At 43.5% G+C, this 16,492-nt stretch overlaps 1 pseudogene; it reads left to right on the forward strand.

The window, feature by feature from the left end:
• Nucleotides 1-16,492, forward strand: part of LOC140736649 (cytochrome P450 2F3-like) — a 35,143-nt pseudogene that overhangs the window by 4,733 nt on the left and 13,918 nt on the right.

Raw genomic sequence — 16,492 nt, forward strand, 5'->3', positions numbered from 1 at the left:
ATCTGTACAAAACCTTACACTACCATCAGGCTTCAGGACAACCACGCATGGAGATGCCCACTCTGAGGAAGATTCCGTGATAATACCAGCAGCTAGCATATGTTCAATTTCTTTTTCCACTAGCTTGCTCTTTTCCAAATTCATCCGATAGTGGGGGCTGCTTAATAGGCTGGGCTGAAGTAACAATAACATCATGTACTGTTACCTTGCATCTCCTCGGAACGTCTGGACATAAATCTGCATGCCAGTTAATTAGCTTTGTCAGCTGCTCCGTCTGTCCAGACTTCAGATGACCGACCTTGTCAGCAAAGTTGGCCAAAACAACAGAATTCTCTAGTCTGGTGGGCACTATGTTTATCTTTTCAAGATGCTCTGGCCCCTCATTATCAGTCCTTACAGCCTCATTTTTTTTCGTGACAGCACCGACTGGGGCGGCTTTAGGATCATGATAACCTTTCAGCATATTAACGTGTGCTAACTGGCTTGGCTTCCTCCTATCAGGGTTTCGATAACATAATTCAGAGAGTCTATTTTCTTAATTACCTTGTACGGACCTTGGAAGCTCACCTGTAGGGGGTTGGTCACTAATGGGAACAGAACCAAGACCTTATTGCCCACTTGAAATACCTGTTCTCATGCTCGTCTATCATACCACTGCTTCATTTTAATTTGGGAGTCTCGTAGATTTTCCTTGGCAAGGTCACATATCCTGCTAAGCCTCTCTCGAAATTTCAAAACGTAGTCAATCACATTGACATGCACTGTCGGGTTTGACCATTGCTCTTTAAGTAAGGTCAGAAGTCCTCTGGGCCTATGACTGAAAACAAGCTCGAATGGGCTGAACCCTAGTGATTCCTGAACCGTGTCCTTCACTGCGAATAGCAGAAGTGGCAATGCATCATCCCAGTCTCGAGTATTTTCTTGACAATAAGTTTTAATCATAGTCTTTAAGGTCGCGTGGAATCTCTCCAATGCTCCTTGCAACTACGGGTGGTATGCGGAGGCCAAAATTTGTTTAGCTCCCAGCTCAGACATCATCTGTCGGAATGTGCAGGACATGAAGGTACTCCCCTGATATGACTGAATCTCCCTAGGCAACCCTACCGTGGTGAAAAATTTAATGAGTGCCTTTACCACCGCAGGAGCTTTGATGTTCCCCAGGGGCACAGCCTCCGGAAATCTAGTGGCAGCACACATAATGGTCATCACAAACTGATGCCCACTCGCAGTTCTAGGCAAAGGACCCACAAAATCCACAATGACTCAGGAAAAAGGTTCCCCGAAAGCAGGTATCGGTTGAAGGGTGCCTTAGGGATAACCTGATTCAGCTTTCCTACCACCTGACATGTGTGACACCTCTTACAATAATCAATAATGTCCTTTCTCATATTTGGCCAGTAAAAGTCTCTCTTAACTCTATCCACTGTTTTCTTCACTCCAAAATGTCCACCTAGGGGTATCTTATGGGCCAGGTTCAAAATCTCATCCCTATAAACCTTCGGAACCACCACCTGGTGTACCACCACGCTGTCCTCATCTGCCGGCATGGTGGTTGGCCTCCACTTTCTCATTAATACTTCCTCTTTCATATAGTAGCCCACTGGTTCCTTCTTAATTCCTGCTTCAGAAAGAGCTGTCTCCTTCAATGCCACAAGCTCCTTATCACGTCTCTGCTCCTTTATAAGTTCCTTCCTCGCTAATGGTAAATCCACCTCCTCTCCCTTACTTTCCTTAGCTCCACTGTCCTCTTTCTTCTCATCCGTTAACCCGTTCTGATACAAGGCTGGTAAAAACATCTCAGCTAAATCAACGCCGGACTCAGTTAAATTTGTGCCTGTCACAGCCACCTTTTTCGACATGCTGCGGGTTACTGCGCAGGCGGGATAGACCTTAGAATCTATGGGCGGGTCCTCAGCACTTACAGGCTTACTCATCAGCTTCACTGCTGAATACACATCCCCACCTGCAAGATCATTACCGAGTTAGACATCCATGTCGTCCATTGGTAGTTCAGACTGCACCCCTATTGTGACTGGTCCGGATACCAGGTCACATTTCAGAAATATCTTGTGCAAAAGTACGGCCTCGGTCCCTTTTCCGACACCTTTTATCACATTTACCTCCCCAGTCTCAGTCTCAGCACTGAATTCTAACACCTTCCTTAAGATCAATGACTGACAAGCCCCAGTGTCTCTCCAGATCCGCACTGGAACTGGGGTTGACCCCTCCTTCATCGATACCAACCCATCCAAAATAAACCTCATGCCCCTCTTGAGCTCTACCTGACCTCTCCTTCCTCATCGGTCTGTTGAGCGGCTCAATGCAGCCAATCCAGGTTGTCACCTTTCCTTTTCCTGTCTCTTTCTTTGGAGCTAGGCACTTAGATGCTATGTGACCAGCCTTCCCACAATTATAACACGTAAAGCTGGGAAACTTCCTTCCAGCCTGCTTTTCCTCCTCCCTACCCTTTCTGGTAGTCCCCGGCTTATTCTCTGACTTAGCCGGTGGGCTTTCTCTACCGTCCCTACTACCTCTCAGGTAGCTCTTATTTGGGGGAAATTTTATCTTATGGGTTAAGGCATACTCGTCTGCTAACTTGGCAGTCGCAGACAGAGTCTCTGCCTCCTTCACATCCAAGTATGTCCTCATACCCTCAGGGATGCAACTTTTAAACTGCTCAATCAGCATCAGTTGTTTCAGTTTATCAAAATCTCCATTGACCCCTTTTGAGGTGCACCAGCGATCACAATACATTTGCATCTCACGGGCAAACTCTAAATACGTGCGGTCCCACAGCTTCCTCAAATTCCGGAACCTTTGCCGGTATGCCTCTGGAACCAACTCATAAATCCTCAGTATAGCCCCTTTTATTTCATCATAATCTTTAGCCTCATCCATAGACAATGCCGAATAGGCTTGCTGAGCCTTCCCCTTAAGAACACTCTGTAACAGAACAGCCCACCTCTCCTTAGGCCAGTCCTTATTCATAGAAACTTCCTCAAAATGGAGGATGTACCTATCGACATCCATCTCCTTGAATGGAGGTGCCAACTTAACCTCCTGACCAACCTTGAACCCCCTGACTGGGTCCAGCATGTGTCCCCCTTCCTGCAACGCTCGTAACCTATCCATCTCAAGCTGCCTTTCTTTCTCCTTTTCTTCTCATTCTCTCTCACTCCTCCTTTCAGCTTCCTCAGCCTCCAGCTTCATTACTCAGAGCTCATACTCCCTTTTCCTTTCCTCAGCCTCGATCCTTAATCTTTCCATCTGAAACTGAAGCTCAACCCCGCTAGGTTTATTTTCAGGTAACAGCTCCAACTCCTCTACCTGGAACACCTCCTGGGATACATAATACATGGCTATTGCTCTCTGCATCTCCGACTTCTTCATTGCCGGTTTCACCGTTGAGAGTTTCAACCATCTCACAATAGTCACCAATTCCAACTTCCTGGCATCCTCTAATGACTCCAAGGTTGGACCCTTCAGCAACTTAACTATGTCAATTTCTGCTGTCTTTCCACACCAGATTAAATAAGGGAATTTACCCTCCAATTGATTATTCAAATCCCGGACGAGCCCCCAATTTGTTATGTACCCCGTGACAGGGCTACCAAACCAGCAGAAATGGAATGATACATTGAAGTCTGTAATGGTACTGTAACTGAAAGTGCTTATTAGTAAACTAAGTAATACTGTACAATAAAATGCAAATATACATATACAACAGGTTAGCAATGATATATACAGAAGTGTGGATATATAAATCAAAACCAAGCTCTATCAATGTCTATTGGTAAATGAATAGTCTTAAGATGAAGTTGAGTTCAGTTCAGTTCTGTTTAGGTCGAGGTAGTTGCTGTTGTACCGTTGGAGAGAGAGAGAGAGAGAGCGAGTGGGCAAGAGGTGAGCAGCTGCAGCAGGCAAACCTTCCATTGTCTTCTTGTCCTGTTGTGCTGTTGTGGTCACTGACTGTGACCCATCCGTCCCCGGCCAGACCGTTCTTCAGCGGTGAGCCTGTCACCCAGACGAGGGTGGACACACACACAAGCCCCCACCGGTCTGCCTTCACACACTGTGAGCCTCTGATTGATTCCCCCGAATCGATCCTCCAAGCCCCCACCTTCCTGTGGGTGCACAACACTCTTTCAGTGTCCAGTGGCATGTCTGCCTGTGTCTGAGCAGACCTGCTTTTTTATCTCCCCTGCCGGGGTACCAGCCATCCATCAACTGACCATGTCCATGTCCATCAAACTGGGCCACTCTTTGCTGTCTCAGCAAAAATGTCAATGAGCAAAAAAGTGTCCTTGTAGTGAAGGTAAACAATCAGTGAAGAAGCCATAATACTAAATCATCCATGAAGCCATAACTTTAAATCTTTGTCTCTCTCTCTCACATCTGCAGCAGGATGCCTCCCCCCTCTTTATCTCTCTCTCTCTCTCATTAGCAGCATAGTTCACAGGGGGGGGTTAACTCTGGACCCCATCTCCATCTGGTTTTCTCATCACACATAACAATGCTCAAACAATGAGTGCTGGAGTGCAAACTTCTGGGTTTTTCCGATCTGCACACTTTTACAAATACTATTACAGTTTATTTATGCAGTAACATACTGATAAATGAAATAGTGGGATAATTATAGACCATAAATACACTAGTACATTTTATTTCCAACAAAAATATTCAATAAAACATAAAAATATACAGCTTCAAATTAACTGAATCAAAGACATGGTAAATGACTTTTTGGAATTAATGTAGAACATAAATACTCTAGGACATATACAGGTTCAGACTAAGCTAAATTCATACAGGTACCTCTAGTTAAGTTGCATTACGTCTGGCAAACAAAGCTAAATATTCTACAGGTAACTGAAGGGCCAGGAACAGGATTCTCAAGTTATGAAGCAGCACTAAAACAGACAGCGTTTTTAAAAACATCAAGTGTTATCTGTCTCATTAACATAGGTTTATGTCAAAGTAATCTCTCTTTAACTGAGTAAACTGTCATAATCTCTTGCTCACTGATAATGCATGTTGTTCAAGACCAGCAATTAACTGATCACACATTTTCACCATATCGTCGACAGTGAACCCAAAATATCAGTGAACAGCAAATGCACGTGTAACCAGTACGAGTGCTGAGCCACAACTGATGTCTGGCGGCCTCTGCTAGTGCTGCCACATCTCACTTGAGTGACATCAGCTGTTGGCATGCCAGACAAGCCTTGTTACAACGTGCTTAACACTTCACGAAAAATCTTTGGTTTTCGGAGCTTTTTGTATTTCAGAATTTCAGATAAGGGATTGTGGACCTGTATTATAGTATTAATATTGTGATACTATAATATAGTATTAATGGTAAGACTCTTGGCAGTGTGGAGGATCAGAGGGATCTTGTGGTCTGAGTCCATATGACACTCAAAGCTGCTGCACAAGTTGACTCCGTGGTTAAGAAGGCATACGGTGCATTGGCCTTCATCAACCATAGGATTGAGTTTAAGAGCCAAGAGGTAATGTTGCAGCTATATAGGACCTTGGTCAGGCCCCACTTGGAGTACTGTGCTCAGTTCTGGTCACCTCACTGTAGGAAGGATGTGGAAGCCATAGAAAGGGTGCAGAGATTTACAAGGATGTTGCCTGGATTGGGGAGCATGCCTTATGAGAATAGGTTGAATGACCTCAGCTTTTTCTCTCTTGAGCGACGGAGGATGAGAGGTGACCTGATAGAGGTGTATAAGATGATGAGAGGCATCGATCATGTGGATAGTCAGAGGCTTTTTCCCAGGACTGAAATGACAAACATGAGAGGGCACAGTTCTAAGGTGCTTGGATGTAGGTACAGAGCAGATGTCAGAGGCAAGTTTTTTTTTTACACAGAGAGTGGCGAGTGTGTGGAATGGGCTGCCGGCAACGGTGGTGCAGGCAAACACAATGAGTTCTTTTAAGAGACTCCTGGATAGGCACATGGAGCTTAGAAAAACAGAGGGCTATGTAATTTCTAAGTAAGTACATCTTTGGTAAAGCATTGTGGGTTGAAGGGCTTGTATTGTGCTGTAGGTTTTCTATGTTCCTATATTTTAACAATACACAAGTCTACTTGTCTCTCAGTCCGCCAACTGTGAAAATGCTCATTGAAGATTCAGATTCATTTGTTTATCACCTGTACACTGAAACATACAGTGAAATGCGTCATTTGTGTTATAAACTACACAACGTAAGGATGTGCTGGGGAAAGCCTGCAGGTTTCACCAACTCTCCGGTCCCAGCATGGCATGCCCGCAGTCTTCAGCAGAACAGCACAACATGCCAGCCGCTTTTCCACCCTCCCACCCACTCTCACAAACAGGTCTCCAACCTCAGGTCGGCCTCCGACTGGCAGTCCTTGGCCCCTGACTCTCTGACTTGCAGATATTAGGCTTCCACAACCTCTAGTCCCTTGTGTGGACTCACTGATGTCAGACCTCTGACTACTGGACATACTGACCCAGGGACTGATTGCTGGATTTGACCTCCAACTTCAACATCTGGGTATTGACCCCAGGACTTGCCATTTGCAGGACCTTGACCTCTGGGCCTCAAGCTCTGAACTTGCACTGACCATCAACCTCCCAGGACACACCGAGCTGGTGGGTAACCGACACTCACCCTCGGGATAGTCAACCTTGGTCATTCACTATGGGGGTAGCAGACCTCTACTCCGGTAGGAATGATGGGCTCAAAGCGAAGGTAATAATGCCATGATATGTTTCAATGTATAATAGACTGTTAATTTCTTATCTCTAACCTAATGCTTTTACCTCTTCTTTTTCTTCCAAATGTGGTTCTTCTACTGTTGCAGCCTGTGATCTACACTACGGTGTGTGTTTTTGGGCCAATTGAGCGATCTGGCACTTGGCGCTCTGAGGTTGTACAGTGATGTTTCGAGCACAGCTTGCGCCTCGAGGCCAAGAAGCCTGGAGATGGGACGCGAGCCCATAATTGACTCCATTTCTCACATATATATGTCACTCCTTGTTTTTTTTGTTGCTATTTTCAGTGTCTGTGATGAGGGAGGCTTGCAGGTAATGAATAACACAGCACTAGATTGAACTGAGCTGAACTGAATATGCCTGAACTCTGTAGATTTTGTGTTTTGTATTCTGTATTTTTCGCTCTTTTGTCACTTGTGCATTTCTCTTTTTTTGCACGTGGGTGTGGGTTTTAATGTTTTTCTTTAAACGTATTTCATGGTTTTCTTTGTTTTGTGGCTGTCTGTGGGAAAATGAATCTCAGGGTTCGATCCTGCATACTTACTTTGATAATAAATATCCTTTGAACTTTTTCAACTGAGCATTAAGTATCCAGTACAGCACCATGTCAGTGAAAATGGTGTGTTTGTTTCGCAGTTGTACAACACCGTCCTGAGGATCATGGATTTCCTGCCTGGACCTCACCAAAAGTTCTTCCAAAATATCAAAAACTTGAGAAATTTTCTGGCCAAAACTATTCAAAGCCACAAAGAAACTGTCCAGAAAGACTCCCCCAGGGATTACATTGACTGCTTCCTCACGAAGATGGATGAGGTAATGGCAGCAAGTTTCTTCTCACATTTGTTCATTTCCCACTATCCTACCAAGTACACTGAAGATAATAACTTTATTTTATTTTAGAGACATGGCGCAGAACAGTCCCTTCCAGCCCAGAGAGCTGCACCAACCAGCAGTCCATCTATTTATTCAGTTTAGTTACTTTCTGCCCATTACACCGCTGGTGCTTAGGGCAGCAATGAAGGTCCTCCATCTCTGTCTGTCCTTGGCCATCTTCCCAGATGTGCCCCAGATGTGGTTAAGGGTCTTCATTTCTGCATCTACAGTACAGCAACAAATTGTCTTTCCTCCGCCCTTCAGGGGTGCAATGAAGTGCTGTCTTGATGATGCCATTGGCATATCTTCCCATCACGTGTCCAACCCATTTCCAATGTTTTCTCTTGGTGATGGTGACCATGTCCTCTTGGTGACACTGAAGGTGTAAGGTGTGGTTGGAGATCTTTCTTGGCCAGAAAATACGAAGGATCTTCCAGAAGGTCATGGTGTGGAATGACGAGGTCACTCTCTCTCAAACACCATCATTCTGACCCACACAACACAGCTCTGGTACAACTTCACCTTGGTGTGGACACTGTACTTTGTTGATCCCCATATGTTGCTCAACCGTAACATAATCAGAGAATGATTTTCAATGACCAATTGACCTTTGGACTGTGTGGGTGACCAGAGCATCTGGAGGAAACCCACACGGTCACGGGGAGAATGTACAGACTCCTTGCAGGCAGCACTGGAATTGAACTCCGAACTCTGAAATGCCCTAAGCTGTAATAGCATCACAATAACCACTATGTTACCATGGCATCCGATTTTTCTTAATTGGTAAATTGGATAGACTTTTAGATCAGAGTTGAAAACCACAGAAATAGACCCTTCAACCCACTACATCTATGTTGACCACTGTGCCTGTCTATACTAATCCCATTTACCTGCATTAATTCCATATCCCTCTATGTTCTGCTCAGTTAATTTTGCACAGAGATCATAATTATTGATTTATTGATTGATTTGAAATACAGCGAGAGTAGGCCTTTTGGCCCCTCAAGCTGCACCACCCAGCAATTCCCCAATTTAATCCTAGCTCAGTCACGGGACGATTTACATTGCTGAATTAACCTATTAATCTTTGGGATGAGGGAGGAAGCTGGAGCACCCGGAGGAAACAATCATCGTCACAGGGAGAATATAAAAATTCCTTCCAGGCATCAGCTGGAATTGAACCCGCGACGCCTCTACTCTAAACCATTGTGCAATCCACTACACTACTGTGCTGCACCAAACACGGTTATCTTTTGCGATGAAAACTATGCAACTGCTAGAAATCTAAACTATGAAATGGAAATGCCACAAGTTCTCAGCAGATCAGGTAGTGGCTGTAGAAAGAGAATCTTGCATTTTTTGCCAACTGTCCTTTGACACAAATGCTGCCGTGCCTACTAAGAGCTTCCATGATTTTCTGTTTCTTTGAGAACTGGTATTGCAAACATTTGTCTATTATAGGGCACGGTAGCATTAGGGTAGCACCTCGGCGTAGTGGTTAGCACAACGCTTCATGGTACAGATGACCCAGGTTCAATTCCCACCACTGCCTGTCAGGAATTTATACGCTCTCTCTATGGACTGTGGGAGGAAACCAGAGCACCTGGAGGAAACCAACACAGTCAAAGATGTTCTGATTTGTAGGTTCATAGGTCATTGTAAGTTGTCCCGTGATAAGGCATTGCTGGATGGCACAGCTTGAAGGACCAGAAGGACCGATTCTGCGTTGAATCTTCATAAAATAAAAAAAAATAAGGAGCCAGGAAGGCATGAATTGAATTAAAGTTGAAAATCATCTGAAGTCTGTTAAAATGTTCTCCTTCCCCTCCCTCCCCCCCCCTTCCATTTCAGCCTTGATGAAGGATCTCCGGTTGAAACGATGTCAACTGCTCACTAACCCCCATAGAGAGAGAGAGAGAGAGAGAGAGAGAGAGAGAGAGAGAGAGAGAGAGAGAGAGAGAGAGAGAGAGAGAGAGAGAGAGAGAGAGTGAGTGTGTGTGTGTGTGTGTGTGTGTGTGTGTGTGCGTGTGTGTGTGCGCGCATGCGTGCGTGTGTGTTTTTCTCATCATTTCTAGCGTCTGCAAAATCCCATCTGTTTAAAACGTGGATTTTTGTTTGCCTTGATTCAGGACAAAGATGAGCTTATCTCTGAATTCTTTCACGAGAACTTGTTGGTGTCGACACAGAGCTTGTTTCTGGCTGGAACTGAAACAACCAGTACAACCCTGTGCTGGGCTCTTCAAATCCTGGCAAAGTATCCAGAAATTCAAGGTAAGCTTTAATTCAATTTAAATCAATTCTGGCATCAAGGTCCAAGACACAGTACCAATGGTCACACACAGCACAAAGCACTCACAAAATAGCAGACACAAATGGTATCATAACCACACAATAAAAGAATCAAAAACTCACTCCATCAATCTCCAGTTGATTTCAATGGAGCCCGTCTCCTGTGAGCAAACACGGTGGGGGGAGCCGGCTCCAGCCTGGACACCGCACCACACCGCCCCTGGAGGAGTACACTGGTCCCAAAGCAACCACCCCCGTCCCCAGGTGTAACTGCAGCTTGAGGCCCAGTCCTTACATATAAAAGACAACAAGCCCATATAGAATATCAGTAAAAATACAACCGAACAAACTATACATGTATAGTTCCGACTCTTCAGTCCATTGAAATCTTCAGTTGACCATAAAAGAGCTTATCTTCAATTCAGAATCAGGTTTAATGTCACCAGCATATGTTGTGAAATCTATTAACTTTGCAGTAGCAGTACAATGCAATACATAATAATAGAAACAATTGAATTACAGTAAATATATATTAAATAGTTAAATTAAATAAGTAGTGCATAAAGTAGTGAGGTAGTGTTCATGAGTTCAGTGTCCATTCAGAAATCAGACGGCAGAGGGGAAGAAGCTGTTCCTGAATCACTGAGTGTGTGCCTTTAAGCTCCTGTACCTCCTCTCTGATGGTAGCAATGAGAAAAGGGCATGTCCTGGGTAATGGGGGTCCTTAATGATGGATTCCACCTTTCTAAGGCACTGCTGTTTGAAGATATCTTAGATACTACGGAGGCTAGTGCCCATGATGAAGCTGACTGAGTTTACAACTCTGCAGCTTACTTCAATCCTGTGCCGTGCCCACACCCCGTACCAGATGGCAATACAGCCAGTTAGAATGGTCTCCATGCTACCTCTGTAGAAATTGCAAAGTGTGTATCAATTACACAACCGTGCCAAAATCAAAGTTCAAAGTAGATTTTATTATCAGAGTACATAAATGTCACCGTGTACAGCTCTGAGACTCATTTTCTTGTGGACATCTTCAGCAAATCTACTGAATAGTAATTCCAACAGGATCAATAAAAGCTCAACCAGAGTGCAGAAGGCAACAAACTGTGCAAATGCAAATACAAATAAATAGCAATAAACGACGAGAGCATGAGATAATGAGATAAAGAGTCATCTTCTGCCAGATCAATCATTGAGGTCTTGGTTGGTTCAGTCTTTTGAACTTCCCCCTTGACCTTACTGCCATGAGTGACCCTACTAGGAGGTAAAATCCAGACGCAATCGCTCTTGGGATCTGAGGCACTCTTAAGCCATCAAAACATGCAGAGAATTGCATCATTTATGTCAAAACAAATCAGTGGGAATTATGCTGGGGGCAGTCCACAAGTGTTCTAATATGGACCTCATTGAAAACTGTTGAACGTGGAAAGGGCTCGACGGAGTGGCTGTAGAGAGGATGTTTCCTATGGTGGGAGAGTCTAAAACCAAAGGACACAGGCTCAGAATAGAGGGTTGTCCTTTTAGAATTGGAATCAGATTTAAAATCACCGGAATATGTTGTGAAATTTAATAACATTATGGCATCAGTACAATTGTTACATGTCAACGTTGCTTAGATTAAACGTAAACATCATTTTAGGAGGTGCGCCTGGACGAGGGGGTGGATGGCGTCATATAACAAATGAGCATAGGCTTTTCTCTTCAATTGGGGAGGTTTCTGAAAATTTCTGCAGTTAAGCGATGCAACGGACTGTGAGTTACCAGGGAGAGAGCGAGTTGAGTTGAGTTAGTTGAAGATTTCACTACAGCAGCGGGCATTCCCAATATTTTTCCGTGTCCAGAAGATTGTGATAATTTGCGGCACACAGCGCATTTTGGATATGTGACTGTCACTTTGTATGATCCATACTCGGATTTCTGGAGTATTCTGTGGCGACCACTTTTTGTTAATCCATACATGGATTCGGGTGTGTTACGTGGCGACCACTTGTGTTAAGCAACATTCCGTGACCGTCACCTTGTGATATCCCTACGTGGATTTTGGAACTTAGGCGTCACTTTGTTATCCCTGTGTGGACTCCGGTATTTAAGTGACCACCACTCGACTTCTGGAATTTTCTGTGACTGTCACCTCATTATTCCTGCATGGATCCACTGTGTCATGTGACGTTCACCTGTCCTCTGGAATTTTCCATGATCGTCACCTTGTGTCATCTTAGTGTGGATTTATGAACCCTTCCTGACAGACACCTATACCTGTTCCCGTGGATTCTGGAACCTTCTGGATTGCCATCTTAGGACTCCGTTTGAGTAAGACTTGAGAAGATCTGTTTCCAGACCTCCACAGTTTGTGAACTAAGATGCATTGCACTGTTAATTTTTGGTTAAGGGAGCAATTGTTTAAATGGCTATATTTTGGGTAGGTATTGAAAATATATTTGTTTAACATTAAAATCTGTGTCTGTGGTCTATGGCTGCTGGTACGTAACATAATTTGGGGGGATATGCCTATATTGGAGCTTATAGGTTGATTGATAATTGATTTGATTGATTTCTCCTCTTTTGATTGACTTGTGTGTGGAAACCAGCAGCAATAGACATTGATAAATTATTGGCATTGTCAACCCCTGCGGAATTACAGAAAGCCAAAAAGACAGAGTTGTTGGCAATTGCTAGTAAGTTAAAACTTACAGAAAAGCAGGCTATGAGAAAGGCAGAGAACCAGAGGAAAATAGTTGAGCACTACATAAATGAGGATATGTTTGCAGACGAGGTGTTAGATCCGTCTCCTGAATGTAGACCAGCTGATGCTGAGTTCCAGTTACAGCTGGAAAAACTAAAGATAGAGAAATTTAAATTAGAAGCTGAGGAAAGAGAAAGACAAAGACAGTTTGAGGAAAGAGAAAGACAAATGCAGTTTGAGTTAAGAGAAGTTAAAGTTAGGGAATCAAATTTCTGGCTTTAATAATGGGTTTGTTGCCAGTCCAGAAATTATATTGGTCCCTCCATTTGATAAGGCTGAAGTTGATAAATACTTTCAGCATTTTAAGAAAGTTGCTCAGAGCCTTAAGTGGCCAAAAGAGTATTGGCCTCTCATGTTGCAGAGTGTAAATAAAGGTAAGGCTCAGCAGGCTTATTCTGCCCTATCAGTTGAAGATGCAGTTGACTATGAGACAGTAATACAGGCTGTGCTTAAAGCCTATGAGCTTGTTCCAGAGGCCTATAGGCAAAGGTTTAGGAATTTGAGAAAATCTGTGAGCCAGACTCATGTGGAATTTGCTTATGAGAAGTCTGTGTATTTTGAAAGATGGTGCACATCTAAAATGTGAATGATGACAACAAATTGAATGAGTTGATTTTAATTGAAGAGTTCAAAAGATGCATTCATAATGATACAAAGACATATTTAGATGAGAAAGATGCTGCCACTTTGCAAGAAGCTGCTAAGTTAGCAGATGAGTTTGCTCTAACCCACAAGTCTAAGTTTGCCCCAAATAAGACCTTCCAGAAGAATAGCATGGATAATCAGGGTAAACCAGAAGTCAAAGCTGAGAATAGTGACAAAGGTAAAGATGAAGGAAAGCAACCAAAGGAGAACCATTCTGGTCCTATTTGTCACCATTGCAAGAAACCTGGTCATGTTATGTCTTCATCCTGAGGAAGAAGAAGGAAAAGCAGGCAGTTCTAGATGCCTGTGTTCAACACTCTGAAATTTCTGTGAACCCACAGGGTTCCGGACATTCTGATGAAGCTCTGTCAAGGCTGAGACATCTGACCTAGTTAGGAAAGAATTTGTTCCTTTTGTGTCAGAGGGATCGGTTTTAGAGAATGAAGAGTCACCCCCTGTGCCAGTGAAAATTCTTCGAGATACTGGGGCTTCTCAGTCACTCTTGTTGGACAATGTTCTAGAGATTTGTGATGAGACTGCCACTGGTGAAGTGAATCTTATTCAACGTATTGGGGGTGACATTGTCTCTGTACCTCTGCACAAGGTAATTTTGAAGTCAGACTTAGTTTCAGGACTTGTTAAGATAGGACTACAACCCAGTTTACCAGTGAAAGGTCTTTCTTTGTTGGTAGGGAATGATCTAGTAGGTGGCAAAGTTGTCCCTACAGTGCAGTTGATGACTAAGCCAATCACTGATGATCCAAAGATGGATTCTAGTGTTTATCCATCCTGCGCAGTAATTCGAGCTATGGCCAAGAAGCTTGCCAATGCAGATGGTCTTGTGCAGAGTGGTTCCGCTACCCATGATAGCCCAAAACAGGACTCAGGTTTTGATGACCTGTCAGTGACTTTCCTTCCTTCACTGTTTGACCAGGATCCTTGTATCAGGTCTGGCTATGAAGATTTGTCTCTGTCCAGGAAGGAGTTTATAGTGGAACAGACCAGAGACCCCGAGATTGCTACATTGGGAGATAGAGCTCTCTCAGGTGATGAGATTGAGAAAGTGCCAGTTGGGTATATTTCAAGGATGGGGTGTCAATGAGAAAGTGGAGACCACCTGATATCCTGGCAAGTGAGGAATGGGCAATTGATCACCAGGTTGTAGTTCCTAAGGTCTATAGGAATGAGATTTTAACCTTGGTCCCTAGTATGCTCTTGGGTGGCCATCTTGGTGTGAATAAAACTGTGGATAAGGTTTTGAAACAATTCTTCTGGCCTGGTTTGAGGAAAGATGTTGTGACATTTTGCCGAACTTGTCACACTTGTCAGGTTGTGGGTAAACCTAATCAGATCACCCCAATGGCTCCACTACAGCCTATTCCTGCATTTGGTGAATCCTTTTGTAAAATTATTGTGGATTGTGTTAGCCCATTGCCAAAGACTAGAGCTGGCCATCAGTTTTTGCTAAACATTTTACGTACAGCATTTAGATTTCCAGAAGCAATACCTCTCAGGAAAATCAAAGCTCCAACTGTGTTGAAGGCACTCATAAAATTTTTCACCCTATTTGGTTTGCCAAAAGAAATCCAGTCTGATCAAGGAAGTAATTTCATGTCAGGGTTATTCCAGCAGGTAGTTTACGAACTGGGAGCCAAACAAATTATGTCTTCTGCGTACCATCCAGAATCCCAAGGGGCCTTAGGAAGATTCCATTTGACCCTCCAAACCTATGATTAGGACATTCTATTATCAAAATGAGAAGGATTAGGATGAGGGAGTTCAGTTGCTTGTATTTGCAGTAAGGGGGTCTGTACAAGAGTCCCCAGGCTTTAGCCCCTTTGAGCTTGTATTTGGGCACCAGGTTCGAGGTCCTTTGGCATTGTTAAGGGAGCAATGGACCAACTCAAAGACCTGCATATAAATTTGTCGGATTATGTTTTAAAATTCAAGGACAGATTGCAGAGGGCTTGCAACCTAGCTAGGGAGAATTTAAAATCTGCTCAGAGTAAAATGAAGACCTGGTATGATCAGAGAGCCAGAGCTAGGACATTTAAGCCGGAAGATAAGGTGCTCGTTCTTTTCCCTGTGCAGATAAATCCTCTGCAGGCCAGATTCCATAGTCCCTATGTAATTGTGTCCAAGGTCAATGATGTGGATTATGTTGTCAAAACTCCAGCTAGAAGGAGACCAAAACAGCTCTGTCACATTAAGCCGTACTATGAAATGCCAACTGCGGTTATACTCACTGCTGTGAATCAGGATGGATCTGGGCTCTCTGAGATTTTCTGAATGATCTTTCTGAGGACCATTTTAAACCAAACATCGTTCCAGCTAGATTGCCAAATTCCACTATTTTAGAAAACCTTGATAAAAAAAACTGGCTCGTTTACAACCACAGCAGCAGCAGCAGCAAATGAAGCAGTTGCTCATGTAATTTCAGGATTTGTTCCCTAATGTTCCAAAAAGAAAAACAGTGGCCTCACATGATGTTGGTGATGCCAAGCCTATAAAACAGCATCCGTATCACATAAATGTTGAAAAATGTAAACTTGCTGATCACGAAATTGAGTATATGTTAGAAAATGGTATTATTAGGCATTCTACTTCAGATTGGAGTCATCTTGTGTCATGGTACCTAAACCAGATGGTAGTATCAGGTTTTGCACTGATTACAGAAAGGTGAATGCTAAAACAAAAACGGATGCTTATCCAATCCCTGGAGTAGATGATTGTGTAGACAAAATTGGAAAAGCTAAGTTTCTTACAAAAATCGATCTGTTAAAAGGGTATTGATGTGCTCCATTAACAGATAAAGGTAGAGAAATTTCTGCATCTGTAACACCTTCTGAGTTGTATGAATGCTATGTTCTGCCATTTGGAATGAAAAATGCACTGGGAACATTTCAGAGAATGATTAATTCTGTAATTCAAGGGTTAGAACACACAGATGCCTATATTGATGACTTGGTCACAGGAAATGACACCTGGGAAGCCCATGTCTCTGCAGTGGAAAAGCTGTTTGATAGGCTTTCAAAGGCCAACCTTACAGTTTAGTAAGTTAAGAGCGAATTTGGCCATGCCACTGTGACCTATCTTGGTTATGTTGTAGGTCAGAGCAGATTGACTGCTGTTCAGGCAAAGATTCAGGCTATCTCCGAGTTTCCCATTCCAACTGGTAAGAAGGCTCTTA

Source organism: Hemitrygon akajei, chromosome 12 (genome assembly GCF_048418815.1).
Source record: "Hemitrygon akajei chromosome 12, sHemAka1.3, whole genome shotgun sequence".
NCBI classification, from domain to species: Eukaryota; Metazoa; Chordata; class Chondrichthyes; order Myliobatiformes; family Dasyatidae; genus Hemitrygon; species Hemitrygon akajei.